Below are 19,248 nucleotides of genomic sequence, written 5' to 3'. Positions count from 1 at the left end.
ATTACTCACACTGCCTGCTCTGGGTGCAGCCCTAGTTCTTGGCAGTACAGCAGACCTTGCTGTGAAGTCCCACTGAAGAAAAGTCGCTGGCATCCTAGAGCATATTGACTTCTGTGAAAATCCCACTGTGCCTGAGGGCAGAAGCATCTCTGCATTTCCTTCGTGAAGCATTTCTTCACACAGGACTGCGGGATGCTCTCTGTGCACTCTTGCTGCTTGTACCCATGCTGAGGTTTACTAAATGAAAGCAGATCAGAAGATCTGAACGTTACAGGCAATAACATGCTAGGGCAAAAAGGGCTTTATGAATGTCTTAGTGTCAGGGTGCAACCAGAGATGCTTGGCAGGGAAGAGAAGCCAGGATGAAGGTTGGCAGAGCGTCCTCTTTGACAAAAGCACAGTTCCATGGTGTCCCATGACAGGCCAGCAGAGCAGGGACAGGGATCAAGGGTTGTCTGTGAGCCCAGGGACCACCAGACATACCTGCAGTGATGAGGCAACACCAAGGCCAAGACAGGAAGTCAAGTCAGCAGGTCAGGCTCAGCAAGGTACAAGGTTTGGTACAGGCATATCTACAGTGTAAAGTTGTACAGGAAAAATACAAATGTTTGAGTACTTCTGTAGATGTTCCCCTCCTCCCACCCAGTACCCTCCAATATCAAGAAGGAAGATCTGCTAGATGGAAAAAGAAGACATAAATATAGTTTAGATGTTATAAAAATGAAAGGAAAATAGAGAAGTTCATAGCCGTATATATATATAAATTAGCAAAGGAAACAGACTATTGACAAAATAAGTTAAAGGTGTCTGTGAAATATCTACACGTACATCAGCAAAGGAATAAAAATAGCAACATTACTAATCATGACCCCAAAGGTAGACAGGTATGATTGTAATTCTTTTCCATACTCAGAGAGTCTGGATGATCTGTTAGCATCAGATGCTGAAAGACTACCGCTTAAACAGGAGAAGCCAGATGTTATTAGGTATAAAGTGTTTGTCCCTTATTCTGTCCTTTACAGAACCCAGGTGGATACATAAGCTCCCTTCTCTGTGTGTGAGCAAAGCAAAGTGCCTCGGGCTGGAGTCCAGACCTGTCCATGGACTGAGTCGGGAAACTCTAAGCAAATGAATGAACTTGTGCCCTTCCCCATGCTCCCACAGCGGAGCTGCAGATTTCAGGGAATTACCCTGGGCTCACTTTGCCGTGAAGTGAGCTGGAATCATTATAGCTATAAAAACCTTGTTCTTGTGTTGAGGGAAAAAAACCAACAACAACAACAACAAAAAAAAAACAGTCAGAAGATGCACTATCTCTGCCAATTTTCTACATAATAATGTAACTGTTAAATTACTCACTTGGAGAAAAGGACATTTTCAGAGCTCACCTCTATGTGAAGGAGTCCAGCACACATCTTCCACTGATCTGGAAAGTGTAAACTGAGTTGCCGACTATAATGAATAATGTCTGGTGATGTTTGTGGATAAACACCATTTAACCATACTCTAGATGTAAATGAAGAAGAAAATAGTCCTGAGAACAGGCCATAACCCAGAAATGCTTCTGGATGCAGGTGAGCTACCTACCAGCTTGGTTACACAGTTCGTGTCTTGTTTTCTTCCCTCTTCCTCTCCTCTACCCTGCATAAAGATTTTATTTATTTCTGAACTCTGCAGGTTGAAGAAATCCCTCTCTCTGTGACACCTACCCAGCACCCTGACAAGTCTGTACTCCAGAGCTAGGGCATTCTAAGGATGGCAGGAGATGAAGTACTGACATTAATGTCTATGCTGAATTCTTTGCCTTATGATATCCCCTGAAGGGTTGTTTTCATGCTGTATGGAGGCAGTGGCCTCTCACGTACTTAGGACTTCACCAGAGCACAAGAGGAGACAAATGGAAAAGGTTCCAGGAGTCAGCCCCATCCTCACCCTGCATCCCAGTGGCTGTGTGAGTCTTGCTAGAGATATGAGGGTGACATGAGCAGGTAACCAGTCTTTGAGAAGATGGAGGGAAGACAAATCATCATTTCCTATTGACTGTTGCTGCTGTCTGTGAAGCTAGTGAAGGGATTCATTTTTTTCCTGTCTCTCTCTACAGGCTTTCTTGTTCCTCACTGCTCATGTGTGCAGACCCAGCTGCCTCATGGTGATGGCAGCAGGGCTGGAGGAGGTGATGAGGACCTCTAGGCAGGGCTGTGCAGAAGATGTCTATGGCTGCTAGTGATGAAAGGAGGATGTGGAAAGGAGAGGTACCCATCAGCTGGATGTAGCTGTTGTCTAACTCCAGGCACTTTGTAAATGAAAGTATCCATTTTTGTTTATTTTTTTAGTTATTTTTCTGATTGCAGTTTTCATGTAGATACTTCAAATGTCCTTATGCCCATAATGAAATGGTTTCTATTCTTCCAGTAACTAAGAATAAGGCATGGTGACAATAAGCATGACTTAGAACAACCTCATGGTTCTCATTCTCAACACAGCCATGGATGGGGGAAACAAAGGTAAATTAGACTGTTTAGGAGGCTGCTTTCCCTAACATCTGCCTTTTTTTTTTTTTTTTTTTTTTTGGTCTGGCTCCAGCTGGCTCTCCCATGCTTCATATGCTCATATGCTTCAGGCATTCAATTCAGGGACCTCATGACAATGGAGGCTGTTCCGAGTAAATAGTCTTACCCACAGGCCATATTCACCTGTTCCAACCTTGGTATTTTATGCAGTTACCATGAAGACTCTGGTGCAGTTTGACATAGCACTGGAGAGATAACACAGGTTCCTTTATTGAGGTCATGGGGCAAGTAGGAAGCACAACACTTTCTACTCTTGGTGGAGCAGCACACGATGGATCCCACAGTTTGCATCTAAAAAGTCAGACAAAACTCAGTTTTGTATACAAGTAATTACTTCATTATACATCATGGCATGTATTCCTAATGATCTTTTCCCATGCCTCTATCATGATTTTTGTAATTGGCTCATTACTTTAGCCCTGTGCTCAGCATGCACTCGGGTGCCAATCATTACCATCACCATGTGTTCAGTTCAAGCTATGTATCTTTGAGTGCCATATTTGGTTGTTTTCTGGTCCCTACACACTATTTATACAATACCACATATGTTTTCTGGAGCCCTCTGATGAAATGCAGACATACTGCTTGTTAGGCTATTGTATAGCTGCTAATCAGTAGCAATTCCCAGATGCCCTTCAGTGGCAGAGTTACAATAATTAGCCTTTCTGGTTTTCTGGTCTGTGTAGTCTGTAACTTCATCCTTCACTGATGCTGGCCCTTGGCCTGTTAAAGGAAACAGGACCCACAGATGAAAATTAGGGTGAGGTTGCAAGAAATTATTTAATAATTGTAATCCTCGCTAAGGGTTTTATGCATTGACTAGTGCTTCTTGAGCACAGAGTAAGTATTCTAATGAATCAAAACCAAATATTTATGTGAGACAAGTAATTAGATGTGAGTGAATTAAAGAGCCTATTAAACCATCTAGATAGTTCAAAGGATTGGTATAAACTTTGAAGGGTTAATGACATCAGTTAAAATCTGACCTTAGGCAATAGTCATTAGATATTGTTGTCACCTGATTGCTACCTGGGAGGCTAAGGTGAAATGAGTCAATGATTGCATTTGTGTTTATAGCTAATTTTAGAGAAGTTTTTTTTTCCAGGTGTTTTTAATCTTTCAAATACATTCCCAGCAGAAAGATGGAATTTTAGATCATTTTGTCTCCATCAATGTTCATTTAAATTCAAATTGGAGTGTATTGTATGTGAGAAAGCTTGTGTTTCTGTGACAAATTATATGTCTTCCAATGATTAAAAAAGAAGTTGAGATTCTGAAGTAGATGATTTAAAAGGAAAGGGAAAAAATCCTATGAAAATTCCTCTGAAATCCACAAGAATGTTTTACACAGAGTGCAGACAGATATAGGAAGTTTTTTAAAAAAAAGAACAAACAACTAAGAGAAACCTGCTTATGAGAAATCTTTGGCAGCAGAAAAAAAAAAAATTACTTCTAATTTTGAACCCCCAGCAATTAAGAAACCAAGTCCTCAAACAAGCAAGAAACTTTGAAGAAGGCAGGCATTATACAATCAAGTTTTATTGAGTTAGAATGAAATTAAATTAAAGTGGGTGGAGGTTGACTCTTGTTTTGCAAAAACTGATGTTTACTGCTGTCATAGCTGAGAATAAATGTCAAAGTCAAAGACAGCTGCATTCAACCACAGACAGTCTAACAAGTTGTGAATATACCTCCCAGCTAAAAAAACCCTGCAGTTTGTGACCCAGTACTAAACTTAGCAGGAAGTTACCCTAGCCAGGAGATTAAGTGCTTTTGAGTGATGTTATTCATTCCTCCTTTCAAAACTCTGCCATTGGTTCAGCAGAGATGTGATTAAGCAAAGAAGGCAGGTAGCACTGGAATGCTAGAGCCTACTTTGGTTCCTTGCTTTCTGAAGACTGGGCTTCAAACTCCAGCTTCTCTACTTTTAGAAAGAGGTGGGTGCAGAGCTGCTTGGAGCAGAGCTTTTCTGCCACAGGTACCAGTGGAACACCATATAAGAAGACTACTAGGAAACGTGAGGCAAAAGAAGAATTAGTCTGTTTTAGGTTCCTTATGGACTAGGATGTGCTTAGATTCTTTGTTGGGCAATGTGGTTTTGACTTACAGCCTTATATTCTGGGCACCAACACAGAGCATGGAAAAAAATGGATACCCAAGAAAGGAATCTGAAGAAGTCAGAAAGTTTAGTGAGAAACTTCCTAAGAGAAGCATTAGGAGGTGTTTCCAAATGGAGGGAAGCCAGTTTTTCTCTCCATCACAGAGTGATAAACCACCTCCTATAGCTAAGTCCCTTATCCCCAGTAGCATTTCATTGGAAAATAAAGCAGCAGTCTGATACATGATAGTTAATCATCTGGAGGTCAGGGGCCAGATTTTGTCTTTATCTACGAAGTCTTCAACCTAAGTTACCCACCTCTCTGATGAATGTTGTAATCAGGAGTCTGTAGGTACTGGCTGGTTAGCGTCTTCTCTCTCAAAGCTGCTCTGTTTGATACAGGCTATTTAAGTATTCATTCGAGCAGAGGCTGCATCAGAGCAAGCCTCCCAGGTGAGTCTTCCAACCACCAAGCTACAACATTTCCCTCTCTCTGGCCTAATGAATATTTAAGATATGATAGTGATGACAGCCATAGAAAAGCCCATGAGAAAATTAATTCTGTCTTCATAGCAGGGTTTGAACAGTGTACCGTAAATAAAGCATTGGGGCCACACACTGAATGTGGAGGATAAAAGAAAATGCTGAATAGCTTACTCATTAAGCGAGCACCATCCAGCATGAACACAGAATGAGGCAAGAACTGGGTGGAAAAATAGTATGTCATCAAGTAATTAAAGACTATGGCACAATGCATATGCATAAGGGACTGAATTAATGTTTTCAGGAGATCTTAATTTTGGCATTTACTAGTACTGGAGTGCTTGACTTTGCAATCTGAGCAATATTCTTTCAGTGTATCTTTTTGTGTGGATAAGTCTAACATAAAAAGGAACTGAGTGAGCCTCACAAAGACCTTAAAAAGCCTATTCCTTTTTCTTCTGCCACAATTGCCTCTGAATAAGAAATTATGGTAGCTGGCTGAGAATCATAATCAAACAGTGAAAACTAAGTGTAGTGGATAATTATTACCACTGCATTTCCTCTGTAGGAATTATTTTCCTCATTTTCATTCCAAGCATTCTTTACTTCATAACTTTGCAGACTAACATGTAATGAATGTTACCAACAGGAGGTTTTTACAAAAACGTCTACTACAACAGCTGAAATTAAAGAAGGAGAGGGTGGGAGCATTTAAAGGGTGAGGTCTGGAGAAACAGCTAGAGTAGATGGCTAAATAATAAAAAGTAATAAAGACAGCAAATTTTGCTTGCTGCTCTGCTGATGAATTTTCCCAGGAGCAGATTGAAATATTTTAAAAACATATTCGTTATTCAAAATCATTTGTCAAGGGTCAAATTCTTTCCTGGTTACTCATAGTGAAGCAAGAAAAACCTGTCTATGGAACAAGCTGCTGCTGTATGTGAATAGACGTGAGGAAATCTGGTGAGGAAATCTGTTCCCAATTAATTTATGGAAATAATTCTCCATTTCATAAGCAAGTCTTTGTGTGTTTGTTATTCATAATATGAATAGTTTTGACTGATCTGTGAGTATCAGAAAACAATCAGAGAAATCAAATTAGAACAGAACATAGACGAATATTTGTACCAATGTGTCACAACATATTCGTCTATATTCTGTTCTAATTTGATTTCTCTGATTGTTTTCTGATACTCACAGCCTATCTTAACATTTCTCCCTTCTCTCCCTTCCCTGGAAACATTTTTTTATAGTAATCAGAGAAAGTAAACACAACAAGAACTAAAGTGAATTCACTTAGCCATCTACAAGACTCTGGGTGGTTTTTGTTTTTCTTAAATATTAGCCTAGTACTAGTGATTAATGACTGAGAAAAAAGTTACATTTAGGAAAATATGAGACAAGGAATGAGACTAGTCAGACAAGAAAACACACACATGCTATTGCTAAATTCTCTAATGGTTTAGAGTGAGAAGATAAAGGACATAAAAATTGTGTCTTGTAGCTAAAGCAAATATTATGCTTTATGAAAGACTTTTTATATTGATTCATTGGAAGACTTTTATCTTTTGGTAGCTTGCCAAGGAGTCGGTGTGGCACAATATTTCTTGCAGTCTACAATATATGTTTGTTTCCACTTTAGCAAAGGTGCTTTTAAATGTGACATTTGTGTGACTTGAGACACCTGACCCAATATTGTTATGATTTTTTTGCTGTCCTGCAGGTGTTCTGGGAGTGTTTTGAAGTCCTTTTGAAACAGAAGAACAACAGGGACTAAATTTTGATACTTTTTTTTTCTCACTCACACTGAAAAGACTAACCCTGGAAGAGTAAAGGCAAGTCCACAATCTGTCCAAAACACGGACTCTACAAGGAATCCATAGACATATTTTGTTTATTAGGTGAGTACAAGGTTTCTCCTCAGTTCTTTCTTGACTGACTTTGTAAAGGGGATTACCACTCAGCCATACCTGGCAGGTAGTTGTGAGATCCAGTTTGTAGTCATGGATCAGTTTGGGTTTAGCAGTTGCATTGACTACACAATGAAGTTTGTCTTGTTGAAGAGTAGTATGGATTTTTGGTAGTTTTGGAATTTCTGGGAAAATTGTACTTCATGCTTGGATTTGCCGTTATTGAGGAAAAATGCAGCAAAACCTTTTGCTTCCAGACCTGTCAGGAAAAGCTCAGTGGTATGTACTTTGGACCCTTTTGACATGTAAATCAGAATAGCAGCAGCAACAATTCTGCTGACTGTATCTTTATGTGGTAACTGACAGTTATTCAGGCCAGAATGCCCTGCACTGAAGAAGTGCTTAGGTCTGTCTAAACCGCAATGTATCCTATGAATTGCCATGTACTAAATATCTTTTGGGGATTTATTGGCGATAATTGTGTCTTTGGAATGGAAAGCTATTGCTATACATATTAGCTGGTGTGATAAGCTTGGAACAGCTGAAGTGGAAGACTGGGCCTCTGAAAGTGTCTTTTTGTTTAGTTTTGGGTCCATCATGTTTAATTTAGGTATCATCTGAGTGTATGGCTGTTGTGATTTAACTGAGATTAAAGACATCATTTTTTTTTTTTTTATCCAAGAGAACCATTTATTACTATGTCTACTTTGCTGTCTTTTGAAAGACAACTAGAGATCTATCTATGGCCTGTAGTTTATGTGGCACCATGTGGCTCGTGGGAGGAGCCCATCTCTAACAGATTTGCTTTTGGAACAACCCAGACCTGGGCAATGCTCTGTCAAAAAGACAGGGTTCTCCACTCACACTTGCTTCCTGATCCTCTAGTGCTAGCAGTATGGATACGTTTATTTGGGACCTAAAATATAAAAAACATAGACATTGTATATTAACACCCTATATTTATTGTATATTATATAATTATATATAATATAATTGTATATTAACACTGTGCTTGCAAAGGCTGAGTCAGGCAGTGGGTTGTGTTGCCTCTTGTCTCTTTTGCATCCCTGGTTTGCATAAACAGGGTTCAAGGACTGGGCTCATTGGTTCTATTTTCATGAGAAGTACAGATTAACATTTAGGCACCCAATCACAAATATGATGAACCAACTAATGAACTGAAATGTGAAGAATATTATTTTATTGTAATAACAGGTTCCAGTGGAAACTGACACTATCTTCAGAGAGTAGGTGGAGTAAAAACACCAGAAATTCAATTTTCTCCTAGAGTAATGGTGGCCCTAACAAAGGGAAAATACTTTGGATGTGAAAAGATGTAACAGAATGGTTGAGGTTGTCAGGAACCTCTGGAAGTTATCTAGCTGAAGCCCGCTGCTCAAGTAGGGCCATCTAGACACAGTTGCCCAGTATCATGTCCAGGCACCTTTTGAAGATCTCCAAGGAGGGAGAATCCATAACTTTTCTGAGCAACCTGTTTCAGTGCTCTGTCACCTGCACAGTAAAAAAGTGTTCCCTGGTGTTTAGATGGAGCCTCTTGTGTTTCAGTTTGTGCCCATTGCCTCTTGTCCTGTCTCTGAGCAACACTGAAAAGAGCCTGGCTTTGTCATCTTTCCATCCTTCCTTCAGAACTTTATGTACAATGATGAGCTTTCCCCTGGGGCTTCTCTTCTCCAGGCTGAACTGTCCCAGCTCTCTCAGCATTTCCTCATAGGAAAGATGCTTCAGTCTCTTACTCATCTTTGTGGACCTCTGCTGGACTCTCTCCAGTGGTTCAGTCTCTGTTTGTACTGGGGAGCCCAGAACTGGACACAGTACTTTCAGGTGTGGCCTCACCAGAGCTAAGCAGAGGGGAAGGATCACCTCCCTTGACCTACTGGCAATGCTTTTCCTAATGCATCCCAGGATACCGTTAGCCTTCACTGTGGCAAGGGCACATTGCTGGCTCATGTTCAATTTGGTTGAAACAGGACCTTGTGCTTTCCAGCTGGGTGGCCCCCAGCATGTACTGGTGCCGGGGGTTGTTCCTCTCCAGGTGCAGGACTTTCCCTTTGATGAACGTCATGAGTTTCCTGTCAGCCAATTTCTCTGGCCTGTCCAGGTCCACAACCCTCGGATATAACAGCCAGCTTCATGTCATCTGCAAACTGGCTGAGGGTACACTCTGCCCCAACATCCATAGATCGTTAATGAGTATATTGAACAGGACTGGATCCAGTACTGACTCTGAGGCACACCACTAATTACTGACTAGATTTTGTGCCACTGATCACCACCGTCTGGGCCTGGCCATTTAGCCAGTTTCCAATCCACCTCACTGTATGCTCATCCACCCCATACATCCTCAGCTTCTCTGTGAGGATCTTATGACACACATTGTCAAAAACCTTACTGAAGTCTAGGTAGACAATATCCTTTGCTCTTCACCTGTCTAACCAGGCCAGTCACTTCATCATATAAGATTATCGGGTTGGTCAAACATGACTTCCCTTTGGCGTACCCATGATGGCTATTCCTGATCCCCTTCCTCTCATTTATGTGCCTGGAAATGGTTTCCAGGATTAGTTGCTTCATCACCTTCCCAGGGATTGAGGTGAAGCTGACTGCTTGCAGTTCACTGGACCATCTTTCTTATTCTTTTTGAAGATAGAAGTGACATATGCTTTCCTTTAGTCCTCAGACACCTCTCCCAGTTGCCATAATCGTTCAAAGATAATTGAGTGTGGCCTCACAATAACATCAGCCAGCACCTCCAGTACTCATGGGTGAATCCTATTAAGGCCCATGGAATGTATGTCAAGTTTGCTTTAACGCTCTCTGTCCTGATGCTCTTCCATGAAGGGTATCTATTCCTTGCTCTAGCATTCCCCCCTCATCTCTGGGACCTGTCATTCCTTAAGGCCAGTCTTGCTAGTAAAGACAGAGTAAAATAAAGCATTCAGTACCTCAGCCTTTTCCATGTCCTGTGTCACCAAGGTCCCTGCCCCATTCAGCAGCCCACATTTTCCCTACTCTCCCTTTTGTCACTTATGTTCTTCTGGTAGTCTCTGGAATACCTCACCAGATTGAATTCCATTTGGGCTTTGGCTTTCCTAACTGCAGGCTTGGACAGTGTCTCTGTATTTCTCCCATCCCTGCTTCTACTTTCTGTATACTTGCTTTTTTATGTTTGAATTTTGCTAGGAACTCCCTTTTCATCCTTGCTGGACTTCTTGGGATAGACTGCTCTTGAGATTGGAGGATGTGATTCTTGAATAGCAATCATCTTTCTTGGAATCCTCTTCCCTTTAACGCCTTATCCCATGGGACATTTTCAAACAGATTCCTGAATATTCTTTATAGTATCCATGCAAGGACTAGCCTTTCTTCTAAATCATTTCTATTATGCCAGAATTTTCAAATATGCAAACCTGTCTTTGGTAGGATAAAAGTGCAATGCTTTGTGCTGTTTGCCAAAAAGCCATTCACTACAATGTTTCCCAGCTTCCCTTACTCAAAATTCTGATGTCCCAGGAAATAAATATTTCTCTAACACAGGCTGATTGGCTACGTCAGCACCTGTAAGCGGAACAGAACAGCGACCATCCTTTGGCCCTGCGAATGTCACAGTTTGCACCCATACATCTACAACTACCCTTGAAGCCAGGCTGGCTGTGCCAGATATCTGTTGGGAATGGCCTCAGAGCACTGTTAATCTCTTCACAGCGCTGTGAAACAAAAGCTGCTCTGAGCCAAAAGTGTGCCAGAGAAAATGCTTATACAGTTTAATATGCTTGGGCTCATTTCCCTAGTCCACTTTCTTTTACTGATATTGATGTATCTGTGTTGTCTGAACAGTTGCTTTCCCCACAGAACAGTTTCATACAAGTTACTGCTACACAGTTTTGACTTTTTGTATCTGGCTTTATAAAAGAACCCAGAACTTGTAACATGGCATAGAAGTTACCCAGCACAGACAGACGTAGTTTAAAACCTTGGTCTCCCACTGTCCCCAAGTCTGTTAAAGCTGGAAGCTGGTCTGGGAATGGGGACTGACGATATCTTCTCATAGAACAAGAGCAACAGTACTTAATTTTTAATTTATAAAAGAGTCCACTGTTTACTCAGGAAGGGATGTGAAGCCTTTTGTATGTTTTTTTTTTTTTTCTTTTTCCTTTTTTTTCTTTTCTTTCCACTTCATTTTAGATAAAGGCAAACCAAGCTGTTGTTCTTAAGCAAAGTAGTTTTACAAGCAAGCTCTCACAGGAATGAAGAGTTACTCCCGAATGTTTAGGCACTATTCTGTATAATTATGGATATTTTTTCCTTCCAAAAATATTTTTTTTTGAGAAGCTGACATTTCAAAGGCTTTCAATTCTGTGTGTCACTATCAAATAATCTTTTTTGTACTTGGCTGTTTATTATTGGATTGCAACAACGATAAAGCTCTAGGGGTTTTGTCTCCTTTGGTATGTTAATTAGCTATTTTGCCTTTGATCTTTTTCTTACTGAAAAGAGTGAAAAGCTATCTCGGTAGGGAATCTTACTGATGTACATTCATCCCCTCATTTCCATAATCTGAGGATCAGAGGGAGACAACAAATTTCACTGCTGAGTGAGGTTGCTATAGGCCTTAGTTATAATGTACTCCACTTCTAAATAATCCCACCACCATTTATATTTGGAATATTGAAGAGGAACCTCTGAGAAAAAGAAATGCAAAAATAATTAATTTTAAACAGCGAACTACCTTCATTAATTTAACTTTTTTTTTTCTTGAAGTTTTAGGCTCATGCATATGCCATAAGCTCTTTCTTTCTTGTATGCCTCTACACCTTTTTGCCTTTTTTTTTTCTCCCCCCCCCTCCCCTTTTTTTTCTTTCCTCTCTTTTTACTGTTGGCTTCTTGTACACCTTCATTTCTCACGGAAATAAAATATAGGCTAGATACAGAATAACTATTGATTGAACTTTTTAAGTAATAAATGTTAGGATAGTTTTCCTATGGAAATGATGAAAGTCCTGTAACTTGGGACCATTGCAGAACGATAGGGCGGGACTGTGGCGTGATGGGGAAGACACATGCACAGGTTCACACATATACATATTACACATCTTTCTGTCTCTCAAATTACTTCATCAAAAGCTGTCATCCTCATACAGTGTTACTTGAAAAACCTGAGTAAAAACATTTCAGTGACAGACAGAGGCAGATAGACCTGCTTTGTAGGACAATCCAGCAGTGGCAGAAGTATGGGCAAGATTATCTGCTAAAGACTTTCCAAACTGAGTTTCTCTGAGCAACTTTGTCAATTTCCACAAGAGATGGACAATGTACTTGGCAGTCTTCCTGCTGAGATTCTTACCACCTGGTGTTCTGTAATGGTGGGACCGGATCTTGATTGATGTTCGCATGATGTCATTTTAAAGAATATATTTAAAACGTGTAAGCTAAACCGTGCCCAGATAATATCCATTTCTCTCCAGTGAACAATTCATATTTGTATCAGATTGGTACTGGTGTTTTCTAAAATGAGATGGGACAAATGCTTCCCTCTCCCATGTGATACTGCATATGGAAGTGCGAAGAGCACCTAGTGCAGAGTACATAAAGTAATCTTGTCAGAGCACAATCATTGCAGCTGTTGCAGCTCACTGTAAAAATGGTTCACCTTTGTGCACATGCAAGAAGAGGTGCCAGGCTGTTCCCATAGCGTGTGTCACTTGCTGAGCGATGCACACCAGAACTGGCACTTTGCTTATGTGTAATCTGGGGCTGGAAGTTATTCTGTTGGTCTGCAATAAACAACCCAATTTATAAAACAGAGGTGTCTAATGCCATCTGAGGTGCCCATATGGGGCCGACGTGATGCATAGCTTATGAAAGCCACTTGTTCTTCTGGAGCAGCTGGAGCTGCTGTGGCATCTTTTACGGCATTTAGGCACTTCTGTTTAGGTGGCCAAACCTTGCTCTAAGACTGGGATTTAATGCCACATTTGGATCACTCTTGATCTCCTGGGCACACGCCTCTCACAGACCCCTGGGAATCATATTGTTCCCAAGGAGGCAGTGCATTGTTGCCTTACAGCTCCTCCATGTTATGGTCTGTGCTCTGGTGCTTCCAAAACGGAATCAAAACCAAGTGAAAACCATGTTGGAGCAGCTCTAAAGTCATTTCAGTGTTTATGCCTTCCTGCATGCTCCACAGCCACAGGATGCCACTTGTGACTGAAGCAGGTTAGTGCAGTGGTATGAAGAAACATTTTTTTTTTCTTCGCCTTAGTGAGATCTGTGTTGCTAATTTTCTAAATTCACTGCTTGCACAGCAACATCTCCCCTCAAGCTCTTTTCCACTGTCTCTAAGGCTTAATCTTTTAAAACAGTGTCTGTCAACCAAAGGCAATGAGAAAAAGCAGGCAGGAAGATTTAGATCCTATTACAGTCTTATGCAATAAAATTCTTGTTCCCAGAAGGATCAACAGTTCTGAGCAAGATTCAGGTGGTGTCCCCAGTGGTCTGTGTAATTACAGGAGGAAGGATTACTGCTTTCTGCCATGAGTTAGGCATCTAAGTCTAAGCTAGACACATGACCTTCCCTTTATAGTCAATGAAGAGAAATTGAAGTCTCCAAGGAGATTCATCATTTAAGACTGCTCTAATAAATCACTCTCTGGATGTACTGATTCCTGTCTATTGACTGTAAAAGGAGTCACAAATGATGAGCTTACCCCAACTTAGACTTTTATAAAGTCAATGAAATAAAGGCTCATATGGACCTGGGAGCAGTGGAGACTTTTCTCCTACTCTTCTGTCAGCCTCTACGTGCATACATGCAGTGGTATATACAAAATAATTATTTTTATTTTTAGAAATCTTTTACTGTTACACTACTTTCTCTATATTCAGATGGTGACCATCAAATGAAAATCAACAGTTTTCAGGAATATTTAAGAAATTCTGCTTTGCAATTGTATCTACCTTTAAGCCATGGTGATGGACAAATATGAACTCAGTTAAAGCAAACTGAATCAGGTACAGTGCAAAAAGCCCTGGGCAAGCTGAGTGGTTTTCTTTGTCCTGGCTGACTATCTCTTCAAGTACTCTGCTGCTTTATTTATGACCTCTTATCAGTTTTAAGTTTAAACTCTTCCCTCTTGACTGCTGTTCCTTCTTTGTGTTTTCTTTTCCTTTTTTTTTTCCTTTCTTTTCCTTCTTTCTTTCTTTTTTTTTCTTTTTCTTTTTCTTTTTCTTTTTCTTTTTCTTTTTCTGTTTCTGTTTCTGTTTCTGTTTCTGTTTCTGTTTCTGTTTCTGTTTCTGTTTCTGTTTCTGTTTCTGTTTCTGTTTCTGTTTCTGCTTCTGTTTCTGCTTCTGCTTCTTTTTCTGTTTCTGCTTCTTTTTCTTTTTCCCTGTTTTAATTCCTTTCCTCTCATTTGGATGTCAGTCAGTTCCTGAACTCTCCAGGCTGAGGATCATCTAAAACAGATTTCCTTGACCTGAGTGGCTCTTCTCTGCACCACCAGATCTGCAGTGAGATCAATCCTCTTCCTGAGACCTGACCTCTGTAACATCTTTATCAGTGACCTAGAGGAGGTGATGAACTCATCAAATCTGCAGATGACACCAGACTGGGGGGCACCAGTAGATACAGTCAAGGGCAGAGCTGCCAACCGGACAGACCCAGACAGTCTGGAGGAATTGGCTGACAAAAATTCATGAAATTTGATTGGGACAAATACAAATCCCTGCACTTGGAAAAAAACAAACAAACAACAACAATGACAAAAAACAGTCAACAAAAAAACAAAATCCTTGCAGGGATGCAAGCTGGCTACTATCAGGTTCGGAGAAGCTCTGTGGAGAGGACCAGGAAGACTTGGTAGACAGCAAGCTGCACAAGAGCCCTGCAGCAAAATATTGAAAAAGCCACCAAGGCTATAAGACCAAGAACACAGCCAGTAAACGGAGGGAAGTTGTCATCCCCACCTACTCAGCATTCATCAGACCCCATCTAGATACAGCTACCAGTTTGGGGTCCCTGGTACAAGAAGACTATTGACAAGCTGGAGCAAGTTCAGCAGGGCCACCACAATGGTTGTTGGTGAAGCACTTACCTTTGGGGAGAGGCTGAGGAAGAGGGGTTTGTTCAGTCTGGAGAAGACATGGCTGAGGGAGGATGTCGCAGGAGGTCATTGTGAAGACAGAGCCAGGCTCTTCACAGTGGTGTGTGGGAACATGATCAGATACAAGAGACATATGGTGAAACAAGGTAGGTTCAGACTGGATATAAATAGAAATTCTTTTCTGCCTGACAGCCCAGCAGTGGCAGAGGCTGGATGAGAGACCAACATTTCCATCCCTAGAAGCTTTCAAGATATGACTGGATACAGTTTTGAGCAACCTGCTCTGACCCCACAGCTGACACTGCTTGGAGCAATAAGTTGTACTAACAACCTCCTGAAGTCTCTCCTAAACTGAATTATCTTGTGACCCTATGATTTAACCTCAGTCCTTGCTTTGTATTTTTGCCTGAGCTAAATGGTAGTCCCTACATTTTGTTGATTTCTGATCTTGCAGCTTCTGGCCTCATGTTGCTGATTGACTTCCTGTCTTGACCTTGGACTCAACTTTATAAGCTTGATGTGCAATCACTAAACGCAGAACAGGCCACCGTCACCCGTTCAACTTTTTTCTTCTTCCTTGGGTACCATGGGACTCTGCTGCTGGATGGTGAATCACAGACGGATTGAATCACAGAGTGATAGAATAGAATCAGAAGTTGGAGGGCGTGTAAGATTAACAAGAAAGTTCATAGAATCATAGAATGGCTTGTGTTGGAAGAGACCTTAAAGATCACCTAGTTCCAACCCCCCTTCCATAGGCAGGGATGTCACCCACTAGATCAGGTTGCCCAGGGCCTTGTACGCTTCCAGCGATGGGGCATCCACAGCTTCTCTGGGCAACCTGTTTCAGTGCCTCATCACTCTCTGAGTGAAGAATTTCCTCCTAACATCTAATCTAAATGTACCCTCTTTTAGTTTAAAACCATTCCCCCTTGTCCTATCATTATCCGCCCAAGTAAAAAGTTGCTCTCCATCTTTTTATAACCCCTCTGTAAGTACTGCAAGGCCACCATGAGGTCTCCTCAGAGCCTTCTTTTCTCCAGGCTGAGCAACCCCAGCTCTCTCAGCCTGTCTTCATAGGAGAGGTGCTCCAACCCTCTGACCATCTTGGTGGCCCTTCTCTGGACCTGCCCTAACATGTCCACATCCTTCTTGCGCTGGGGCCCCAGCCCTGGATGCAACACTCCAGGTGGGGCCTCACGAGGGCAGAGCAGAAGGGGACAATCCCCTCCCTTCCCTGCTGCCCACCCCTCTGGTGGTGCAGCCCAGGACGCAGTTGGCCTGCTGGGCTGCAGGCACACACTGCTGGCTCCGGTCGAGGTTTCTGTCCACTAGAACCCCCAAGTTCTTCTCCTGGTGTGTTCTCATGTCTGGGATTGCCCCAACCCAGGTGCAGCACATTGCACTTGACCTTGTTGAACCTTATAAGGTTCATGTGGGCCAACTTATCTAGCTTGTCCAGGTCCCTCTGGATGGCATCCCTTCCTTCTGTTGTATCAACTGCACCACTCAGCTTGGTGTCATTTGAAAACTTGCTAAGGGTGCACTTGTTCTCACTGTCTATGCCACTGATAAAGATATTAAACATCGGTCCCAAGACAGATCTCTGAGGGACGCCATTTTTCACCGGACTCCACCTGGATATGGAGCCATTGACCACCACTCTTGGTGCAGACTTCAAGCCAATTCCTTATCCACTGTATAGTCCACCCTTCGAATACTTATTTTGCTCCAATTTGGAGATCAGGATGTCACGTGGGACCGTATCAAAGGCCTTACAGAAATCCCAGTAGATGACATCAGTCAGTCTTCCTTTGTCAACTGATACAGTCACTCCATTATAAAAGGCCACCGGGTGGGTCAGGCATAATTTGCCCTTAGTGAAGCCATGCTGGTTGTCATGGAGACCCTCCTTGTCCTGCATATGCCTCGACACTGCTTCCAGGACTGTCTTTTCCATGATCTTCCCAGGCACAGAGGTGAGGCTTACTGGTCTGTATTTCCCCAAGTTCCCTTTCTTCCCTTTTTAAAAATGGGAGTGATTCCCTTTTTCCAGTCACCAGGGACTTCACCTCACTGCCAGGACTTTTCAAATAGGATGGAGAGAGGCCAACTTCATCAGCCCGTTCCCTCAGGACCCTGGGATGCACGGCATTGCTTGCAGTGGCAGGGACTTTGCTCTCCCAGCCAAACCTCGCCCAGAGGTTCAGGGACTCGAGAGATGTGGGAAACCTGACTGGCAGCAAAGACTGAGGCCAAGAAGTTGCTGAGTACCTCAGCCTTCTCCTTGTCTGTCATTACCAGTTCTCATTTATCAGATGGGACACACTTTCCTTGGCCTTTCTTTTCTGGTTAATGTACCTAGAGAATCCCTCCTTATTATTTTTTTGCATCCCTCGCCAAGCTCAGTTCCATCCATGCCTTGGCTTTCTTGCCCCCATCCCTGCACACCCAGACAACATCCCAGTGCTCTTCCCAGGCCACGCGTCCCTGCTACCCCTGCCTGTGCATTTCCTTCTCTCGCCTCAGTCTGACCAGCAGGTCCTGGCTCAGCCATCCCAGTTGTCTGCCCACCCTGCCCACTTTCTTACGCAGGGGGATGGAGAGTTCTTGTGCTCTAAGGAAAACATCCTTAAAGAGCTGCCAGCTCTGGTCAGTTCCTCTGTCCCTAAGGACAGTGTTCCAGGGGATCTCATCTACTAGGTCTTTAAATAGCTAGAAGTTTGCTCTTTGGAAGTTCAGGGTCCTGACTTTGCTCTTTGCCAGGCCAATATTCCTCGAGATCACAAACTCAAGCAGGGCGTGGTCACTGCAGCCCAGACTGCCTCCAGTCTTAACTTCTTTAATGAGTTCTTCTGCATCAGGTATAGGTATAAGTGATAGGATAGTTGTTGGTAAATAGTTTGGCTTTTGAGATAAGAAGGGAAAGTGGTCTGTTTTATTTACTCCTGTGGTTTATATAAGCAATAATACACTACTGTTAGATTTAAAATCTTTTGTTCACCTTGAAGATATGTTGCAGGATTATCCAGCTTCTCCTGTTACTGCTGATGACAGAAGGCATATAGTCTGAATGTTATTCTCATCTTATCCAGTAATTTTCTATGTAAATAGTAAAATATTCCGACATGACATTTTCTTTGATGTTCAAGGTCAAGGTCCTAGCAAAGGTGTTCATCCTTGAGTATGTTGTGCTAAACAAGGTAAAACATATCTACAGACTGTTGGCTGCAGTTGCTTCTGCATCCAGGAGCTGCAGGTTGTGGCTGGAAAAAAAAATGAGATGGAGGCTTTCTATGTGACAAAATATTTTGGTATGGTTATACTGGATTTGTTCCATGTGGTATTTGGGAAGCTACTGTAAAATTATCTGCTGAAAATTAACAGTGGCTTTTGTAATCAGAAAAGCTGTCCCAAACTCCCATGCATGCAATACTTAGTAATTAGCTGACCAGCTGCATTGAATCTTCTGATTAACCCTCCAGTTCTCAGAGCATCATGGAGAAGCTGTCCCCATATGTTGTTCTTCAAGGTCTTGACAGCACAGACTTCTCACAAATTGCATTGCCGCTAGCATATCTTGTTCCTTACTTCTACCTTCTACTGTCTGCCTGTCCTTGTTAGACAGATCTATCCATTCTACTTCCCTGCAGAGCCATAGCCTCTATGTTTTATGTGGGCTTGCAAGAAAAGTGGGCTAATGTTGTTGCTTCTTACATCCCTGGAGGGTTTGGAAGCATTCATTAGGAATTTCTTCTCCTCACATTGATGTTGTGTAGGAGATAGTTGCTTTATTTTAGTGGTGACTTTGAACTGTGTTGGGTTCTGTTCTAACATGTATTATGGAACAAGGGGTGGGTGGTGTCAGAGTAGAAATTTCATGACAAAATCACTAGGATCAGCTAAACAGACAAAGCTCACAGATAGGAAAATGATAAAATGATAGATATATTTGGCTGGAAAGGTTCTCAAGAGATTGCTAATTACCACTCACTGCAGTAAGGCAGAATGAGGTGTACCTAAACCTTTGGTGAAGGAGCAATGTCTACTCAGCTGTTATAAACCCTTAA

The 19,248-nt window shown here is 41.9% G+C and overlaps 2 long non-coding RNA genes across 4 annotated transcripts in view; one reads left to right on the top strand and one right to left on the bottom strand.

Annotated features, from left to right (window-relative positions):
• The first annotated feature begins 904 nt into the window (after positions 1 to 904).
• LOC310892742 overlaps positions 905 to 19,248 on the top strand; it is a 40,816-nt gene continuing 22,472 nt past the window's right edge. For both annotated transcript variants that reach the window (XR_014578365.1, XR_014578366.1), the window contains exons 1-2: positions 905 to 2,504; positions 6,875 to 7,052. This is a non-coding gene — a long non-coding RNA (uncharacterized lncRNA). The remainder of the gene's footprint in view (positions 2,505 to 6,874; positions 7,053 to 19,248) is intronic.
• Positions 2,494 to 5,121, bottom strand: LOC310892741. 2 transcript variants are annotated; one of them, XR_014578363.1, is made up of 3 exons: positions 4,987 to 5,121; positions 3,111 to 3,293; positions 2,494 to 2,861 (listed from the first exon to the last, which is right to left on the bottom strand). It is a non-coding gene; the product is annotated as an uncharacterized lncRNA (long non-coding RNA). The 2 variants fall into 2 exon arrangements; XR_014578364.1 differs by having other exon boundaries at positions 3,153 to 3,293.

Source organism: Anser anser (genome assembly GCF_964211835.1).
Source record: "Anser anser genome assembly, chromosome: 1".
NCBI lineage: Eukaryota > Metazoa > Chordata > Aves > Anseriformes > Anatidae > Anser > Anser anser.
Note: the sequence above shows the minus strand (reverse complement) of the source record. Positions and strands in the feature narration are given on the sequence as shown.